Genomic DNA, 21775 nt, shown 5'->3' with positions numbered 1-21775 from the left:
ATCGAGAGAATGCCAAGAATGTGCCAAGCAGTAATCAGGGCTATTTTGAAGAAACGAGAATATAAAACACGTTTTCAGTTATTTCACCATTTTTTTGTTAAGTACATAACTCCGCATGTGTTCATTCATAGTTTTGATGCCTTCGGTGACAATCTACAATGAACATAGTCATGAACGTGAAGAAAATGCATTGAATGAGAAGGTGTGTCCAAACTTTTGGCCTGTACTGTACATAAATATACATTTTCAGGTTCTCAATCATGCTACAATTTGAGGGGCATAGGAATAAAATTGTATTGTCCAGTGACGTGCGGTGAACTAAAGATCAGGTGAGGCATACATACCTTTTTTTCTTCTTCTTCTTTTTTTTTTACTTAAATTCATATGTGCAACTGTAGTCATTGTTGATTTAGGTTGCACATTAGAGTTACAGGAAAGAGAAAAAAAAAAGGAGGTATTCGTTTTCATAAAAACGTGATATTATGATATGATAAATGGGTCCAAAAACTATTTGCTAAAGATGTTAATAAATACTTTTTGCTCCCATTTGCTTTTAACAAAATAAATCAAGTATTGTGAGTGTATCTTACCTTTCTGTATTTGTATCTGAAGCAGCAATAGCTATCCTCCATGAAAACGTACTTTGTATGACCACATTCATTTTGTCTTAAAGTCCAGTTTAGAGAAGTATTTCATCTTGGATATAGTATTTGATCTTCCATATTGGCAGAAACATTTAATTAAATTTCATTCGAAGAAATTAAACAATATTTTTGCATCTGACAAAAAACACCCACAAACGCTGGCTTACTCTAATAAAAATGCAATGTTTGTTATAAATACAGTTAAAAAAAAAAAGAAAAGAAAAAAATGCTGGCTTCCGCTGGAGAGACCTGTGTGTGCTAGCTTGAGCGCCCCCACTTCTCCCAGTGTGGCGAGTCAGAATACTGCTGAGGCATTGAACTGCTAGTTGAGGTACCCTATTGGTGAGTTTTTGCTAAACCGGGGTCATACAAGGCGCAAGAATAGTTATAACCCGCAGGTTTTATATGTCGACGTGAAGTGTGGCGTTGAAGCTGATCCAACATAAAGGGTTATTTTTCTGTGTCTCCTGTATTTGTGTTGGTTGCCTCCGATCCCACAGGCTTAATTAGGCAGGAGGTTGACTGTGGGTAAAGTTTATCAGCGTAAATCACTGAGCCAGAAGGATTTGTATCATATCCATCGTCTCAGCGAATCAACCTGACAGACAGGCAGTAATTAGCAGCACTGGAGCATCAGATCATGAACAATCAAACGAGGGGAAGGGAGGAATCAGTGAGAGCAATGTTGCAAAATAGTAGCCTGCCCCTTAAAACAACATTAAAGTCTTCAACAGGAGTCAAGACCATGGACATGGTTCTTTTGGGGTTTCCTCTGTTTTTCTGTCTCTCCTCCCATCTCCTCCCTCTGCCTTGTTGTTTCCATGGAAACTTGCCGGCAGATGGAGCGAGGTATGAAGGGGTAAGTGGAATGCAGACCCAGACAAGTTGGTGTGTCTGGCCAAGCATGGTGCTCACTCCCCTGGGAGAACCGGCGAGTGTTCACTCTGAACTGGCCTGACTCTGCCCACACACTCCCTGGTGTTTGGTTATTAACTGAATCTCTAAAACTAAAAACCATTGTTTTGTCACTTTTATTTTCAGTCAGACAGCAAATATTCTTGTTATCAACACCTCTCCTCCGCAGCCATGCATGCGGTTGCTAGGTTACGATACCATAAAAAAGTGATACGAGGAGATAATGCAAGCACGTCAATGTCGTTAGTCATCTGCTGGTGTAACCTTGGTGACTGCGAGTTGTGAAGACAAACACTTAGAAGTGGTGTTAAAATGAAATTACAGGTTAGCAGTTCCCTTATTGGCAAGTTGTCAGAGTGTGAACTTGGAAAGAGAGACGAGAGGTGCCATGCTGCATTAGACTTGTCCGACGTTCCTGTTTGCTTCGTCAGCAGCTTGTCAACTGGTGGACGTAGACGACCTAAATGGGTCAAGTCAACTCTACTCCCTTTGAATGCCAAAAGTACCAGCAGTCAGACCGACAAAAGCACGCTTATCTCGTACAAGAACATTTGTATTACTGTTTATGGAAGTCTGTGCAATGCGGCTATGCAGCAAAAGCCAGAAGGTGTTTGTACTGCATACTCAAGAGACCATAGTGACAAAAGGATTTGTGGCTGTCACAATTGCAGCGTCTGTTCAAACTTGCATTACCACAGGAGGTCTGCAGCCGCTGGACTCTTTCTCTGCTTGTTTGTTTGCTACGTTTGTGCTTTTATGATACCATGCACGTTCACGCTTCCCGTTTCTTTCTAAAATTGTACCAATTCAGAGAAAATGGCATATTTTGTGAGCCTAAACAACATGTTCTGATAATAATTTAGTTGGTAAGCCTCAGTCATCTAGCTCCCCGTTATGCATACTCTAAATTGTTATTTCATTTCTATCATTGTATAACAGTGTCATGTTAAGGGATTAAACCGTTTTTTTAATATAAAATATTTTCAAGAATTTGTTAATTGTATTACTGTTTTTTTTTTTTACATTTACAGGCTAAAAAAATGTCCTGTTAAAATATTGGAATGCTAACAACAATTAGGCCCTTCTGGAACTGCAATGTTTGTTACTAATCTCCATGTTTCCTTACATTGTTAAGGATTTTAACTTGGATTAAAACTCACCAAACTTTGGTATTGATTTTGCATGCATACAGTTACAACATTGTATATTACATATTTCCAATTTCTCAATAAAACATGTCAGAAAAATGAGAAGGAAGAAGCAGACCCTTTTTAATTGGACCCTTTTTCTATTTCATAGCAATTTGTTAGATATTTATTTTACAAAACCCAAAACTAGTGAAATTGGCACGTTGTGTAAAACGTAAATAATAACCAAATACAATGATTTGAAAATCCTTTTCAAACCATTTTCAATTGAATAGATTGCAAAGACAAGCTATTTAACGTTTGAACTGGAAAACGTTGTTATTTTTTGCAAATATTAGCTCATTTGGAATTTGATGCCTGCAACATGTTTCAAAAAAGCTGGCACAAGTGGCAAAAAAGACTGAGAAAGTTGAGGAATGTTCATCAAACACTTATTTGGAATATTCCACAGGTGAACAGCCTAATTGGGACCAGATGGGTGCCATGATTGGGTATAAAAGCAGCTTCCATGAAATACTCATTTATTCACAAACAAGGATGGGGCGAGGGTCACCACTTTGTGAAAAAATGCGTGAGCAAATTGTCGAACAGTTTAAGAACAAAATTTCTTAACAAGCTATTGCAAGAAATTTAGGTCCGTAACATCATCAAAAGGTTCCGAGAATGTGGAGAAATCACTGCAAGTAAGTGATGATAATACGGGCCTTTGATCCCTCAGGCGGTACTGCATCAAAAAGCGGCATCACTGTGTAAAGGATATCACCACATGTGCTCAGGAATACTTCAGAAAACCACTGTCAGTAACTACATTTAGTCGCTATATTTGTGAAGGCACCATTAATGCTGTAAGGTACATACATGTTTTGGAGCAACATACAGTATGTTGCCATTCAAGCAACAATATCATGGATGTCCCTGCCTATTTCAGCAAGACAATGCTAAGCTACGTGTAACAACAGCGTGGCTTCATAGTAAAAGAGTGCGGGTACTAGACTGGCCTGCCTGTAGTCCAGACCTGTCTCCCATTGAAAATTTGTGGCGCATTATGAAGCCTAAAATATGACAACGTAGACCCTGGACTGTTGAACAACTTAAGCTGTACATCAAGCAAGAATGGCAAATAATTCCATTTGAAAAGCTTAAAAAATTGGTCCCCTCAGTTCCCAAACTAAAAATGCCCTTGTGCCAACTTCTTTGCAATGTGTTGCTGTCAATAAATTCTGAGGTAATGAATACTTGAAAAGAAAAAAATAAGTTACTCTGTTTGAGCATTAAATATCTCATATTTGCAGTGTATTCAATTGAATACAAGCTGAACAGGATTTGTAAATCATTGTATTCCATTTTTATTAATGGATTATACAACATGCCTACTTCACTGGTTTTGGGCTTTGTACATTACACAAGAATATTCTGTTTTTGTCACGACATGTCTTTATTTTATTCATTTATTCTGTTATTTGTATAAGCTTCTGTTGGTTCTCTCCTGAACAAAACACAGTTGTATCGCCTGCAAATAATCCTAACTAAGTTCTTAGTAACTTTACCCATATCTTTTAAATAAAGATTGAACAATTTGGTTGCCGTATTGGTCCCTGGGGTACACCACAAGATATATTTAGCCCTCTAGGTACATGTGTGTTCACCTAGCTCAGGGGTAGGGAACCTATGGCTCGGGAGCCAGATGTGGCTCTTTTGATGACTGCATCTGCCTCTCAGATAAATCTGAGCTGATGTTGCTTAAAACGATAAGTAATGAATAATTTCACTTGCAATCACAGTGTTAAAAATAATGTTCAAAATATAAAACATTCTCATGCATTTTTAATCCATCCATCCGTTCAAGAAGTTGCGTTAATGGTAAGAAGTTATTTAGTAAAACGTAAATAATAACCAAATACAATGATTTGAAAATCCTTTTCAAACCATTTTCAATTGAATAGATTGCAAAGACAAGCTATTTAACGTTTGAACTGGAAAACGTTGTTATTTTTTGCAAATATTAGCTCATTTGGAATTTGATGCCTGCAACATGTTTCAAAAAAGCTGGCACAAGTGGCAAAAAAGACTGAGAAAGTTGAGGAATGTTCATCAAACACTTATTTGGAATATTCCACAGGTGAACAGCCTAATTGGGACCAGATGGGTGCCATGATTGGGTATAAAAGCAGCTTCCATGAAATACTCATTTATTCACAAACAAGGATGGGGCGAGGGTCACCACTTTGTGAAAAAATGCGTGAGCAAATTGTCGAACAGTTTAAGAACAAAATTTCTTAACAAGCTATTGCAAGAAATTTAGGTCCGTAACATCATCAAAAGGTTCCGAGAATGTGGAGAAATCACTGCAAGTAAGTGATGATAATACGGGCCTTTGATCCCTCAGGCGGTACTGCATCAAAAAGCGGCATCACTGTGTAAAGGATATCACCACATGTGCTCAGGAATACTTCAGAAAACCACTGTCAGTAACTACATTTAGTCGCTATATTTGTGAAGGCACCATTAATGCTGTAAGGTACATACATGTTTTGGAGCAACATACAGTATGTTGCCATTCAAGCAACAATATCATGGATGTCCCTGCCTATTTCAGCAAGACAATGCTAAGCTACGTGTAACAACAGCGTGGCTTCATAGTAAAAGAGTGCGGGTACTAGACTGGCCTGCCTGTAGTCCAGACCTGTCTCCCATTGAAAATTTGTGGCGCATTATGAAGCCTAAAATATGACAACGTAGACCCTGGACTGTTGAACAACTTAAGCTGTACATCAAGCAAGAATGGCAAATAATTCCATTTGAAAAGCTTAAAAAATTGGTCCCCTCAGTTCCCAAACTAAAAATGCCCTTGTGCCAACTTCTTTGCAATGTGTTGCTGTCAATAAATTCTGAGGTAATGAATACTTGAAAAGAAAAAAATAAGTTACTCTGTTTGAGCATTAAATATCTCATATTTGCAGTGTATTCAATTGAATACAAGCTGAACAGGATTTGTAAATCATTGTATTCCATTTTTATTAATGGATTATACAACATGCCTACTTCACTGGTTTTGGGCTTTGTACATTACACAAGAATATTCTGTTTTTGTCACGACATGTCTTTATTTTATTCATTTATTCTGTTATTTGTATAAGCTTCTGTTGGTTCTCTCCTGAACAAAACACAGTTGTATCGCCTGCAAATAATCCTAACTAAGTTCTTAGTAACTTTACCCATATCTTTTAAATAAAGATTGAACAATTTGGTTGCCGTATTGGTCCCTGGGGTACACCACAAGATATATTTAGCCCTCTAGGTACATGTGTGTTCACCTAGCTCAGGGGTAGGGAACCTATGGCTCGGGAGCCAGATGTGGCTCTTTTGATGACTGCATCTGCCTCTCAGATAAATCTGAGCTGATGTTGCTTAAAACGATAAGTAATGAATAATTTCACTTGCAATCACAGTGTTAAAAATAATGTTCAAAATATAAAACATTCTCATGCATTTTTAATCCATCCATCCGTTCAAGAAGTTGCGTTAATGGTAAGAAGTTATTTAGTAAAACGTAAATAATAACCAAATACAATGATTTGAAAATCCTTTTCAAACCATTTTCAATTGAATAGATTGCAAAGACAAGCTATTTAACGTTTGAACTGGAAAACGTTGTTATTTTTTGCAAATATTAGCTCATTTGGAATTTGATGCCTGCAACATGTTTCAAAAAAGCTGGCACAAGTGGCAAAAAAGACTGAGAAAGTTGAGGAATGTTCATCAAACACTTATTTGGAATATTCCACAGGTGAACAGCCTAATTGGGACCAGATGGGTGCCATGATTGGGTATAAAAGCAGCTTCCATGAAATACTCATTTATTCACAAACAAGGATGGGGCGAGGGTCACCACTTTGTGAAAAAATGCGTGAGCAAATTGTCGAACAGTTTAAGAACAAAATTTCTTAACAAGCTATTGCAAGAAATTTAGGTCCGTAACATCATCAAAAGGTTCCGAGAATGTGGAGAAATCACTGCAAGTAAGTGATGATAATACGGGCCTTTGATCCCTCAGGCGGTACTGCATCAAAAAGCGGCATCACTGTGTAAAGGATATCACCACATGTGCTCAGGAATACTTCAGAAAACCACTGTCAGTAACTACATTGGTTAATGTGGGGCTTGCCCTCCTGGGGGTTCTTCAGACCCCCAAGCACCGACATGAGAGCCTGTTTCAGGGTTGCAATATTTTTTTATTTTTCAATGAGTCCCTCAGTTGTTTTCCAGCAATTGTATTTCCAGCCCCAACCCCATCTCTCCTCCTGGTTGCTGCTTATAACAGAGCGACAGGTGATTAGATAACATGGCCCAGCTGGGCCATATACGCACCTGTCGCTGCAGGCCCGCAAGCCACGCCCCATCCATAGTTAGCTTCAGAATAACAATGTTATACTCTAGAAATGTTGGTCTTACTTAAGATTGCCCGTGTTTAGTTGTGTTCAGTGTTAAAAAAAAATATTATATGGCTCTTACGGAAATACATTTTAAAATATTTGGCTTTTCGGCTCTCTCAGCCAAAAAGGTTCCGACCCCTGACCTAGCTTGATGTCTGGCTTCCTGTTATTTAATAGCTTCTTACCCAGTTTAAATCTAACCCTCTAATGCCATACAGTTGTAATTCGTTAATTAAGATGTTATAATGAATTGTGTCAAATGTTTTTGTTAGATCTGCACCTGCACACTGTTTACCATCTATTGCATTGGTAATCTCCTACGTTATTTCAGTTAATGCCATCAATGTTTAGATGTTGCAGCTGTATTGGTTCCCTGCAATTGCTAATTAATTTGTTACATCATTTTTCCATATTTTTTGACAATTGTGGAAGCAAGGAAACAGGTCTATAATTCGTCTAAAGTATTATAAGTTGGTGCAACTTTTGATATTTTTATTTCATTTGGAAATGTACCTGTTTGAAATGATAGGTTACTGATATATGTTAGAGGTTCCAATAAACCTTTTTATCATTTTCATATTAAATCTGATATAATCAGTTGAGGTCTTCGATTTACATTTATTTGACATTTTCAATAAATCTTCTTCTGTCAAGTCCGTCAGAATAATTGTATATAAGTTATCACACAACTTGTTTGCTATGAGGTTAGGTTGCCCTGCATGAAGACAAAAGCTGTCTTTGATCTTATCTAGCAAAAGGTAGACAGCTTGTAAACCTCCGCTGTGTGCGATGGAATATTTTGTCGAACATCCAGGCCACATCAGGTTTTAGGAATTTTCAGCAAACATGTACAAACCCCGTTTCCATATGAGTTGGGAAATTGTGTTGGATGTAAATATAAACGGAATACAATGACTTGCATATCCTTTTCAACCCATATTCAATTGAATGCACAACAAAGACAAGATATTTGATGTCCAAAATCATAAACTTTATTTTATTTTTTTGCAAATAATAATTAACTTAGAATTTCATGGCTGCATCATGGGCCAAAGTAGTTGGGAAAGGGCATGTTCACCACTGTGTTACATTACCTTTTCTTTTAACAACACTCAAAAAACGTTTTGGAACTGAGGAAACTAATTGTTGAAGCTTCGAAAGTGGAATTTTTTCTCATTCTTGTTTTATGTAGAGCTTTAGTCGTTCAACAGTCCGGGGTCTCCGCTGTCGTATTTTACGCTTCATAATAAGCCACACATTTTCGATGGGAGACAGGTCTGGACTGCAGGCGGGCCAGGAAAGTACCCGCACTCTTTTACTACGAAGCCACGCTGTTGTAACACGTGGCATAGCATTGTCTTGCTGAAATAAGAAGGGGCGTCCGTGATAAAATTGCTTGGATGACAACATATGTTGCTCCAAAACCTGTGTGGACCATTCAGCATTAGTGGTGCCTTCACAGATGTGTAAGTTACCCATGCCTCGGGCACTAATACACCCCCATACCAACACAGATGCTGGCTTTTGATCTTTGCGCCTATAACAATCCGGATGGTTATTTTCCTCTTTGTTCCGGAAGACACCACATCCACAGTTTCCAAATATAATTTGAAATGTGGACTCGTCAGACAACAGAACACTTTTCCACTTTGCATTAGTCCATCTTAGATGAGTTCGGGCCCAGCGAAGCCAGCGGCGTTCCTTGGTGTTGTTGATAAATGGGTTTTGCTTTGCATAGCAGAGTTTTAACTTACACTTACAGATGTAGCGACCAACTGTAGTTACTGACAGTGGTTTTATGAAGTGTTCCTGAGCCCATGTGGTGATATCCTTTACACACTGATGTCGGTTTTTGATGCGGTACCGCCTGAGGGCTCAAAGGTCCGTAATATCATCGCTTACGCGCACTGATTTTTCCAGATTCTCTGAACCTTTTGATGATTTTACGGACCGTAGATGGTAAAATCCCTAAATTCCTTGCAATAGCTCGTTGAGAAATGCTGTTCTAAAACTGTTCGACAATTTGGTTACATATTGGTGACCCTCGCCCCATCCTTGTTTGTGAATTACTTAGCATTTCATGGAAGCTGCTTTTATACCCAATCATGGCACCCACCTGTTCCCAATTAGCCTGCACACCTCTGGGATGTTCCAAATAAGTGTTTGATGAGCATTCCTCAACTTTATCAGTATTTATTGCCACCTTTCCCAACTTCTTTGTCACGTGTTGCTGGCATCAAATTCTAAAATTAATGATTATTTGCCAAACAAAAATGTTTTATCAGTTCGAACATCAAATAGGTTGTCTTTGTAGCATATTCAACTGAATATGGGTTGAAAATGATTCGCAAATCATAGTATTCCGTTTATATTTACATCTAACACAATTTCCCAACTCATATGGAAACGGGGTTTGTACATGTTTGCTTAAAATTCCTAAAACCTGATGTGGCCTGGATGTTCGACAAAATATAGATAACAGGGACTACTTCTGTCGTTGTTATAATGTTTTATTTCTTCAATTATTTATTGAAGTTATTATTCATTTGGAAGCTGATATGAATTGTTGCTCCGGGCTATTTATTTTAATTTTGCACATAGTTTACATTGTAGACTCTTAGACAGATAAAGGATTCACGTCTGCTCGTTGAGGTTTTAATTAAAAAATGCATGCCACACTGAAGTTAGAAAGTTCATGGATGATTAGGTTTTATTTATTTAATTTTTTTTGTTTGTTTTCTTTTTTGAGGGTTTATGTTTGGGGAATGTGGGTTATGGGTCCTCCAGATTTCCATTTATTAATGTTTTTATTGTCTGGATACTTATTACTATACTACCTTTCACAAAGCAGTGATTCCTCTCACTACTTAAAATAAATGTGATCCAATGACGTGCGGTCAGAGGAGGCAAGTGAGGCAGTGCCTCACCTGCCACCAGGTGGCTTAACCAAAACAAAGTAATAAAATAAAATAAGTTTCAATATTTCTCTTTTGGTTTATGCTTTCTATGTGATTTTGGTGTGGTTTCTGTATATTTTGATAATTTTCATGGTCAAAATCGCGGAAATTCCATGTTTCCTGATCAAAACAATGCAGCAGATGAGAAGTGAGGCAGACACAGGCGGTGCCTCCACGGCTACACACAGTAAGTATTGGGCGTGTGCGTGCGAGTGGGCACACTCTTTTTGCCACGTGGAAAAGGCAGGTCTTGAGGCAGCAAGTACCTCTGCCTCAAGGTAGGGGGGGATATATTGTCAACTTGCAGTTCAATGCCTCAGCAGTACTCTGACTCGCCACACTGGGAGAAGTGGGGGTGCTCAAGCTAGCACACACAGGTCTCTCCAGCGGAAGCCAGCATTTTTTTCTTTTCTTTTTTTTTTTACTTTTTATAACAAACATGGCATTTTTATTAGAGTAAGCCAGCGTTTGTGGGTCTTTTTTGTCAGATACAAAAATATTGCTTAATTTCTTGGAATGAAATTGAATTAAATGAATGTTTCTGCCAATATGGTGGATTAAATACTGTATCCAAGATCAAATACTTCTCTAAACTGGACTTTAAAGGCCTACTGAAACCCACTACTACTCACCACGAGTCTGATAGTTTATATATCAATGATGAAATATTAACATTGCAACGCATGTCAACACGGCCTTTTTAGTTTACTAAATTGCAATTTTAAATTTCCCGGGAGTTTCGTCTTAAAAACGCTGTGTAATGATGACGTGTACGCAAGACGTCACAGGTTTTTAGGAAGTATGAGCGCTAAGCACACACACAGCTAAATGTCGTCTGCTTCAACGCCATAATTACATAGTATTTTGGAGATCTGTGTTGCTGAATGTTTGCAATTTGTTCAATTAATATTGGAGAAGTCAAAGTAGCAAGATGGAGTTGGGAAGCTTTAGCCTTTAGCCACACAAACACACGGTGATTCCTTGTTTAAAATTCCTGGAGGTGAAAATTTACTATGGATCACTATGAAATGTCAACCAGCAGGTTTCGGTCAGAAAATTGTGGTTAAAAAGTCGCTTCTTACCGAAGCTGAGCTTGCCCCATCCATAGCTGTCGTCGACTCCCCTGAGACACTGCGCGTCAAGACACCCGTGGACGTACACTTCCGACTATCAGGTACTATTAAACTCACTAAAACACTAGCAACACAATAGAAAAATAAGGGATTTCCCAGAATTATCCTAATAAATGTGTCTAAAAACATCGGAATCCGTCCCAATGCAACCGTGTTTTTTTTTTTTTTTTTCTAGTCCGTCGCTATCAATATCCTCAAACAGGAATCTTTCATCCTCGCTCAAATTAATGGGGAAATTGTCGTTTTCTCGGTCCAAATAGCACTTTTTGTTGGAGGCTCCCATTATAAACAATGTGAATATGTGAGAAGCCCCCACACTTGCGACGTCATCGTCTGCGACATCCGGTAGAGGCAGGGCTTTTGTCTCAGCACCAAAAGTTGCAAACTTTATCGTGGATGTTCTCTACTAAATCCTTTCAGCAAAAATATGGCAATATCGTGAAATGATCAAGTATGACACATGGAATGGACCTGCTATCCCCGTTTAAATAACAAAAACTAATTTCAGTAGGCCTTTAAGACAAAATAAATGTGGTCATACAAAGTACGTTTTCATTGAGGATAGCTATTGCTGCTTCAGATACAAATACAGAAAGGTAAGATACACTCACAGTACTTGATTTATTTTGTTAAAAGCAAATGGAACCAAAAAGTATTTAATAACAACTTTATCAAATAGTTTTTTGACCCATTTATCATATCATAATATCTTTATAATAACGTTTTAATGAAGCGAATAACTCCAATTTTTTTTCCTGTAACTCCAATGCGCAACCTAAATCAACAAATGACTAGAGCTGGACATAGGAATTTAAGTAAAAAAAAAGAAAAAAAAGAAGAAGAAGAAAAGTAAGTATGCCTTACCTGGTGTTTAGTTCACCGTACGTCACTGAATTGTGATCATGACTAATACACTAAAATGAGTATCCTGGCTGAGATTTGTCTATTGGAATGTCAAAGGTTTGAACGGTCCAGTTAAAAAGGCTAGAGTATTTTTCCACTTAAAATATCTTAAAACGGTAGTTGCTTTTTCACAGGAGAAATATTTGGTTCCTAAGGAGGTTGAAAGGTTGAAAGTCTCATGGGTTGGCCAAAGTTTCTACTTAAATTTTAGTAGTAAAACAAGATATACAACATAAGGAAATACAGTTTAGCCCGGACATGAGCAAAATACGGCCCGCAGGCAACATGCGACCCGTTTAGATGTTCAATCCGGCCCACCGGATGTCCTACATATTTTTTTAAACCTTTTACATCAAAACTGTTGCTGCCAGAGGTAATTTATGATCTCAATTGCTTACTGTCTTACTACGCTTTTCATTATAATGTCATTTTATTTAATTTATTACATTTACACATTATGTAATGTGACTCTTTATATCGCAATTTTTATTATTCTAAGTTCAGTACTGTTATTTCCTATATTTTTTATGGTCATTGAACGTCACATGTCACAGCAGACGTCGAGGCTGAGACACGTGTGTGTCGTCAGTCTGCTGTCTTTCACGTGATGGTAAATTGTGCTCTCTGCAAACTTGCCAACCCTCACAGATTTTCCGGGAGACTCACGAAATTCAGCGCCTCTCCCGAAAACCTCCTGGAAGAAATGTTCTCCCGGAAAGCTCCCGAAATTCCGCCGGAGGCCACGCCCCCTCCAGCTACATGCGGACATGAGTGGGGACAGCCTGTTTTCACGTCCGCTTTCCTGTTATATAAACAGCTTGCCTGCCCAATCACGTTACAACATCTACGGATTTTAAAAAAAAAGTGCACACACAAGGAGACGAAGCAGAAGAACGAGGAAGTTACAGCCATGGTGACGCCGTCTGTAACAGAAGAATTCTGTGTTGTCAGTTGCCATCTCCTGGTGAATGTTGGCTATAGCGTTATGGGGTTGCTTTTTGATTGGCCAACGATTTACGTGGTGTTGTGCACCTGACGCCAAGTTACTCTCGCCAGTACGCAAATGGCAGAACAAAGGTTACTCAAATAGTGAAAGGTAAGTGTCTTTTTTTTTTTTTTGTAACCAGCAAGCACAGTATAGTTAGCGGAACTGTGTTTTTATTACTGTGTATTTGATAGGTACCGTCTGAAATTCAACTATTTATTTTATTTATATATATAACAGCTACAATTCACTGAAAGTGAAGTATTTCATACATATGTATATATATCAATCAATCAATCAATCAATGTTTATTTATATAGCCCCAAATCACAAATGTCTCAAAGGACTGCACAAATCATTACGACTACAACATCCTCGGAAGAACCCACAAAAGGGCAAGGAAAACTCACACCCAGTGGGCAGGGAGAATTCACATTCAGTGGGACGCCAGCGACAATGCTGACTATGAGAAACCTTGGAGAGGACCTCAGATGTGGGCAACCCCCCCCCCCTCTAGGGGACCGAAAGCAATGGATGTCGAGCGGGTCCAACATGATACTGTGAAAGTTCAATCCATAGTGGCTCCAAGACAGCAGCGAGAATCCCGTCCACAGGAAACCATCTGAAGCGGATCAGCAGCGTAGAGATGTTCCCAACCGATACAGGCGAGCGGTCCATCCTGGGTCCCGACGAGCGGTCCATCCTGGGTCTCGACTCTGGACAGTCAGTACTTCATCCATGGTCATCGGACCGGACCCCCTCCACAAGGGAGGGGGGGACATAGGAGAAAGAAAAGAAGCGGCAGATCAACTGGTCTAAAAAGGAGGTCTATTTAAAGGCTAGAGTATACAAATGAGTTTTAAGATGAGACTTAAATGCTTCTACTGAGGTAGCATCTCGAACTGTTACCGGGAGGGCATTCCAGAGTACTGGAGCCCGAACGGAAAACGCTCTATAGCCCGCAGACTTTTTTTGAGCTCTAGGAATCACTAATAAGCCGGAGTCTTTTGAACGCAGATTTCTTGCCGGGACATACGGTACAATACAATCGGCAAGATAGGCTGGAGCTAGACCGTGTAGTATTTTATACGTAAGTAGTAAAACCTTAAAGTCACATCTTAAGTGCACAGGAAGCCAGTGCAGGTGAGCCAGTACAGGCGTAATATGATCAAACTTTCTTGTTCTTGTCAAAAGTCTAGCAGCCGCATTTTGTACCAACTGTAATCTTTTAATGCTAGACATGGGGAGACCCGAAAATAATACGTTACAGTAATCGAGACGAGACGTAACAAACGCATGGATAATGATCTCGGCGTCTTTAGTGGACAAAATGGAGCGAATTTTAGCGATATTACGGAGATGAAAGAAGGCCGTTTTAGTAACGCTTTTAATGTGTGACTCAAAGGAGAGAGTTGGGTCGAAGATAATACCCAGATTTTTTACAGAGTCACCTTGTTTTATTATTTGGTTGTCAAATGTTAAAGTTGTATTATTAAATAGAGGTCGGTGTCTAGCAGGACCGATAATCAGCATTTCCGTTTTTTTGGCATTAAGTTGCAAAAAGTTAGCGGACATCCATTGTTTAATTTCATATAAATACATATATATATATATATATATATATATATATATATATATATATATATATATATATATATATATATATATATATATATATATATATATATATATATATATATATATATATGAAATACTCAAGTTGGTGAATTATACTCCTCCCCTCTTATTTTATTTATTTTTTTGTACTCTTCCCCTCTTAACCACGCCCCCTACCCAAACCACGCCCCCAACCACGACTCCGCAAAACCCCCGACCAAGCCCACCACGCCCCAGCCCCACCTCCCAAAATTGGAGGTCTCCAGGTTGGCAAGTATGGCTCTCTGGCGCTCCGTGAATTAGCTTTCAGCTAACTTATTAGCAGGCTACCTGTGTTGCTGTAGGCCTGAAAGAGACATATTTATGTTAAGTTTTGTTCTGTTTTATTTCTGTACAGGTTTATAAATGTAAAGAGGCTGATTGGAGACTCACAATAATTGTTTTCACCAGAATGAACTATGGTTGAGCTAGAAGAATGAGTCGGTGTCGTGTTTTGGAAAAAAACGCAACGCAAAGGAGAACTACATCGCTACAAGTATTTAAATGGTCGAAATATGCACTTTTCAGTGTTATACGAGCTATTACAGTAATTTACGTCACAGCCGCTCAGACAAGACACTAACCAGTGTTGGTTTTCAGAGCAGCCAGCCCGAAACGCGTGTGTCAGAAACAGATGTGGAAGCAGATTTTTCTGTGATAATATATCATAACAATAGGTGTTTATTACACTTTCCATTCATATTTTGCTGTTTTTTTACATTTTTGTTGTGTTTTGCTTGGTCTGGGAAGTAAAAGAGGAGCAAGATGGCGGCGCCCGGACGGGCTGCGACACTGCGGTGCTCTTGCTAAAGATGGAACATTTGGCGGAAATGCCGGACAGTTCTGCAGACTTCATGGCTGGCTCGCATCGTGGTCACTCCGTGATCACGTACGACCGCCAGACACTTCTGGATATGGACATATCGGGCCGTTTTGGACTGATAGACGCGGGCTTGTTCGACGTGCTAACTAGCATGGGAATACGTCGGCGGCTACATCCAGCGGCCTGTGAAGCAGCGGAGTCTAGTAGCAGCGGGGGCCGTCTACGGAGCAGACGCCAGCGGTGTGATCGGAAACGCGGATGCCGAGCGGGGTTTAAAACAAAGCAGAAGGCTAATCCCCACAGAACACCACTTCCCTCCATCCTGCAGCCGCATTTAAATGGAAGATGCGAGACTACTGGTCTGGGTAAGGAGTCAGTTAAATTAGAACACGTTTTTTCTGCTTTGAGTGTTTCAGAGTTGGACATGTGTTTTACTGAGGTGGCTAACTATGATGCGTGCAGTTTATCAAAGCAACAAACAAACAATCGGAAAATCCCCGATACTGAGGTGGCTAACTATGATGCGTGCAGTTTATCAAAGCAACAATCGAACAATCTGAACACTCCCGTCGTATCAATTCCTAGATATGGTCGTAATTATACTAAATGCACTGGGAATAATAAACACAACATTATTAATATTGCTACTACGGATAATTTGATCAAAAATTCCCTAAAACAGCCCACTACCTATAATATAGGTTTTTTAAACATAAGATCATTGTCTCCCAAAACGTTGTTAGTTAATGATATCATCAGAGACAACAATCTTAACGTCATCGGTCTCAGTGAAACCTGGCTTAAACCAAACGACTTTTTTGCGCTAAATGAGGCATGTCCTCCTAACTTTACACATGCGCATATTGCCCGTCCGCTTAAAAGAGGTGGGGGGGAGGGGGTCGCACTAATATACAACGAAAACTTTAACCTTAGTCCTAACATAAATAATAAATATAAATCGTTTGAGGTGCTTACTATGAGGTCTGTCACACCGCTGCCTCTACACCTGGCTGTTATCTACCGCCCCCCAGGGCCCTATTCGGACTTTATCAATGAATTCTCGGAGTTCGTTGCTGATCTAGTGACACACGCCGATAATATAATCATAATGGGGGACTTTAATATCCATATGAATACACCATCGGACCCACCGTGCGTAGCACTCCAGACTATAATTGATAGCTGTGGTCTCACACAAATAATAAATGAACCCACGCATCGCAACGGTAATACGATAGACCTAGTGCTTGTCAGGGGTATCACCACTTCCAAAGTTACGATACTCCCGTGTACTAAAGTATTGTCCGATCATTACCTTATAAAATTCGAGGTTCAGACGCATGTTCGTCAAACTAATAATAATAATAACTGCTATAGCAGCCGCAACAGTAATACAGCCACAACGACAACTCTTGCTGACCTACTGCCCTCGGTAATGGCACCATTCCCAAAATATGTGGGCTCTATTGATAACCTCACTAACAACTTTAACGACGCCCTGCGCGAAACCATTGATAACATAGCACCGCTAAAGTTAAAAAAGGCTCCAAAAAAGCGCACCCCGTGGTTTACAGAAGAAACTAGAGCTCAGAAATTATTATGCAGAAAGCTGGAACGCAAATGGCGCACGACTAAACTTGAGGTGCACCATCAAGCATGGAGTGATGGTCTAATAACATATAAACGCATGCTTACCTTAGCTAAAGCTAATTATTACTCAAATCTCATCCACCGTAATAAAAACGATCCTAAATTTTTGTTTAGTACGGTAGCATCGCTAACCCAACAAGGGACTCCTTCCAGTAGCTCCACCCACTCAGCTGATGACTTTATGCAATTCTTTAGTAAGAAAATTGAAGTCATTAGAAAGGAGATTAAAGACAATGCGTCCCAGCTACAACGGGGTTCTATTAACACTGACACGATTGTATATACGGCGGATACTGCCCTCCAAAATAGTTTCTCTCGTTTTGAGGAAATAACATTAGAGGAATTGTTACAACGTGTAAATGGAATAAAACAAACAACATGTTTACTTGACCCTCTTCCTGGGAAACTGATCAAGGAGCTCTTTGAATTATTAGGTCCATCAGTGCTAAATATTATAAACTTATCACTTTCCTCGGGCACTGTTCCCCTAGCATTCAAAAAAGCAGTTATTCATCCTCTTCTTAAAAGACCTAACCTCGATCCTGACCTCATGGTAAACTACCGACCGGTGTCTCACCTTCCCTTTATTTCAAAAATCCTCGAAAAAATTGTTGCGGAGCAGTTAAATGAACACTTAGCGTCTAACAATCTATGTGAAACCTTTCAATCCGGTTTCAGGCCAAATCACTCGACGGAGACAGCCCTCGCAAAATGACTAATGATCTATTGCTAACGATGGATTCTGATGCGTCATCTATGTTGCTGCTCCTCGATCTTAGCGCTGCTTTCGATACTGTCGATCATAATATTTTATTAGAACGTATCAAAACACGAATTGGTATGTCAGACTTAGCCCTGTCTTGGTTTAACTCTTATCTTACTGATAGGATGCAGTGTGTCTCCCATAACAATGTGACCTCGGACTACGTTAAGGTAACGTGTGGAGTTCCCCAGGGTTCGGTCCTTGGCCCTGCACTCTTCAGCATCTACATGCTGCCGCTAGGTGACATCATACGCAAATACGGTGTTAGCTTTCACTGTTATGCTGATGACACCCAACTCTACATGCCCCTAAAGCTGACCAACATGCCGGATTGTAGTCAGCTGGAGGCGTGTCTTAATGAAATTAAACAATGGATGTCCGCTAACTTTTTGCAACTCAACGCCAAAAAAACGGAAATGCTGATTATCGGTCCTGCTAGACACCGAACTCTATTTAATAATACAACTCTAATATTTGACAACCAAACAATTAAACAAGGCGACACGGTAAAGAATCTGGGTATTATCTTCGACCCAACTCTCTCCTTTGAGGCACACATTAAAAGCGTTACTAAAACGGCCTTCTTTCATCTCCGTAATATCGCTAAAATTCGCTCCATTCTGCCCACTAAAGACGCTGAAATCATTATCCATGCGTTTGTTACGTCTCGCCTCGACTACTGTAACGTATTATTTTCGAGTCTCCCCATGTCTAGCATTAAAAACTACAGTTGGTACAAAATGCGGCTGCTAGACTTTTGACAAGAACAAGAAAGTTTGATCACATTACGCCTGTACTGGCTCACCTGCACTGGCTTCCTGTGCACTTAAGATGTGACTTTAAGGTTTTACTACTTACGTATAAAATACTACACGGTCTAGCTCCATCCTATCTTGCCGATTGTATTGTACCATATGTCCCGGCAAGAAATCTGCGTTCAAAGGACTCCGGCTTATTAGTGATCCCCAAAGCCCAAAAAAAGTCTGCGGGCTGTAGAGCTTTTTCATTTCGGGCTCCAGTAGTCTGGAATGCCCTCCCGGTAACAGTTCGAGATGCTACCTCAGTAGAAGCATTTAAGTCTCACCTTAAAACTCATTTGTATACTCTAGCCTTTAAATAGACTCCCTTTTTAGACCAGTTGATCTGCCGTTTCTTTTCTTTTTCTTCTATGTCCCACTCTCCTTTGTGGAGGGAGTCCGGTCCGATCCGGTGGCCATGTACTGCTCGCCTGTGTATCGGCTGGGGACATCTCTGCGCTGCTGATCAGCCTCCGCTTGGGATGGTTTCCTGCTGGCTCCGCTGTGAACGGGACTCTCGCTGCTGTGTTGGATCCGCTTTGGACTGGACTCTCGCGACTGTGTTGGATCCATTATGGATTGATCTTTCACAGTATCATGTTCTCATAGTCATCATTGTCACCGATGTCCCACTGGGTGTGAGTTTTCCTTGCCCTTATGTGGGCCTACCGAGGATGTCGTAGTGGTTTGTGCAGCCCTTTGAGACACTAGTGATTTAGGGCTATATAAGTAAACATTGATTGATTGATTGATTGATTGACGTTCATATGTTGTCAATATTCAGCATTTTATTGTTCATAGTTAATATTGTAAATCCCACTTTTTCTACTTTAATGTACATTTTGGGTGTTCCATTCAGTAATGCGTGGGTTCCCTCCGGGTACTCCAGCTTCCTCCCACTTCCAAAGACATGCACCTGGGGATAAGTTGATTGGCAACACTAAATTGGCCCTAGTGTGTGAATGTGAGTGTGAATGTTGTCTGTCTATCTGTGTTGGCCCTGCGATGAGGTGGCGACTTGTCCAGGGTGTACCCCGCCTTCCGCCCGATTGTAGCTGAGATAGGCGCCAGCGCCCCCCGCTACCCCGAAAGGGAATAAGCGGTAGAAAATGGATGGCATTCAGTAAAAAACTGTTGAATGATATTAAGTTTTTTTCAGGTGGTCTGTCATAACTATTTTAGAACACTATCGGACATTGTGACTTTTGGTATTAGTCTTCCTGAAAAAAGGGAACCAAACACACACTGTACAGCAGATTGTTACAGCTAAATGATAAATGGGTTATACTTGTATAGCGCTTTTCTACCTTCAAGGTACTCAAAGCGCTTTGACACTATTTCCACATTCATCCATTCACACACACATTCACACACTGATGGCTGGAGCTGCCATGCAAGGCCCTAACCACGACCCATCAGGAGCAAGGGTGAAGTGGTTGATAGAAGTTGGGAATTGAACCAGGAACCCTCAGGCTGCTGTCATGGCCACTCTCCCAACTGCGCCACACTGTACCCTGGCCCTCAGCTAAATGCGTACAAATAATTTATACACCCATACAGTTTTGCCCCTCAGACACATTTTCTTCTCTCAATGTGGCCCTCGAGTCAAAATATTTGCACAGCTCTGGTTTAGCCTAACACATATTATAGCTGACCATTAAGACTCGATTGCCATAGTCTTAGGCTCCCTTAAAAATGAACTGGTGTTTTTTGTAAATTTCAATGCACCTAACTGGGATTTGTTAAGAAGCTGTCCAAAGTCGGGACCCAGGGTGGACCACTCATCTATGCATCAGTTGGGGACGTCTCTGCGCTGCGGACCTGTCTCCACTCAAGATGATCTCCAGCTGGCCCAACTGTGGACTGGAGTCTCACTATTATGCTAGATCCACTTACGACTGGACTCTCACAATATTATGTTAGATCCACTCGACATCCATTGCACCGGTCGCCTTGGGCGTAGGGGTATGGGGTCCCCTCCAAGGTTTCTCATTGTCATCACATTGGGTTGAGTTTTTTTCTTGCCCTGATGTGGGATCTGAGCCAAGGATTTCGTTGTGGCTTGTGCAGCCCTTTGAGACACTGGTAATTTAGGGCTATATAAGTAAACATTGATTGATTGAAGAAAGTATTTTCAATTTTACCAGATTTAAATTGTCACCACTTTTTCTTAGGGGGTGACCTAAACTGCACAATAGATACTTTGTTTGATAAATCTTGCCCAGGACAAATGTTCCCTTCTCAAATGTCTAAAACAATTTCATTATTTATAGATCAAGTAGGAAGTGTGGACCCATGGCGCTTTCTCCATTAGGATTAAAAAAATATATATTTTTACTCTCAGGTTCATAAAATATTATCAAGAATTTATTATTTTTACACTAATAAATACTTGTACTCCTGTTGTCGAAAACATAGACTATTCGACAATAGTGATATCTGACCATGCTTCCTTTTTGCTCGACCATGGAGGCTGGATTGCGTACTGTTGAACGATGACAGGTTCTGCAAAATTATCTCTAAAGTAATCTATGATTTCTTTATTACTTACAAGAGTTATATAATTTCCCCATCCCTACTTTGGGAAACATTAAAGGTGGTGGGCCGAGGACAGATTATGTTATATTGTGCAAAGTTTAATAAAATGAAAAAACACAAACAGAATCAGCTCATGGAGAGCATAACAGAATTGAACAGACCTGAATTATCACCTGAATTAGATAAAGAGAGACAAAACCTTTCAAATAAATGTAACTCAATGTCAACACAAGAAACCGAAAAACGTATTTTAAATTCACCTGGATTTTTTTATGAACATGGTGAGAAGGCAAGATGCCTTCTGTCAAGTCAAATTTAAAAACAATCTATATCCCGGCAAATTAAACAGATTGGAACTATGTCAGGAGAATTAACAGTAACGCCTTCAGTCATAAACGAGACCTTCAAACCTTCTACTCTGAATCATGTA

The 21775-nt window shown here is 39.9% G+C and overlaps 1 protein-coding gene across 1 annotated transcript in view; it reads right to left on the bottom strand.

Moving 5' to 3' along the window:
* Positions 1 to 21775, bottom strand: part of grm2a (glutamate receptor, metabotropic 2a) — a 133753-nt gene that overhangs the window by 102458 nt on the left and 9520 nt on the right. The gene's annotated exons all lie outside the window — the stretch shown is intronic.

Source organism: Nerophis ophidion, linkage group LG16 (genome assembly GCF_033978795.1).
Source record: "Nerophis ophidion isolate RoL-2023_Sa linkage group LG16, RoL_Noph_v1.0, whole genome shotgun sequence".
NCBI lineage: Eukaryota > Metazoa > Chordata > Actinopteri > Syngnathiformes > Syngnathidae > Nerophis > Nerophis ophidion.
The sequence above is the reverse complement of the archived record's forward strand: the minus strand, read 5'-3'. Positions and strand labels throughout refer to the sequence as shown.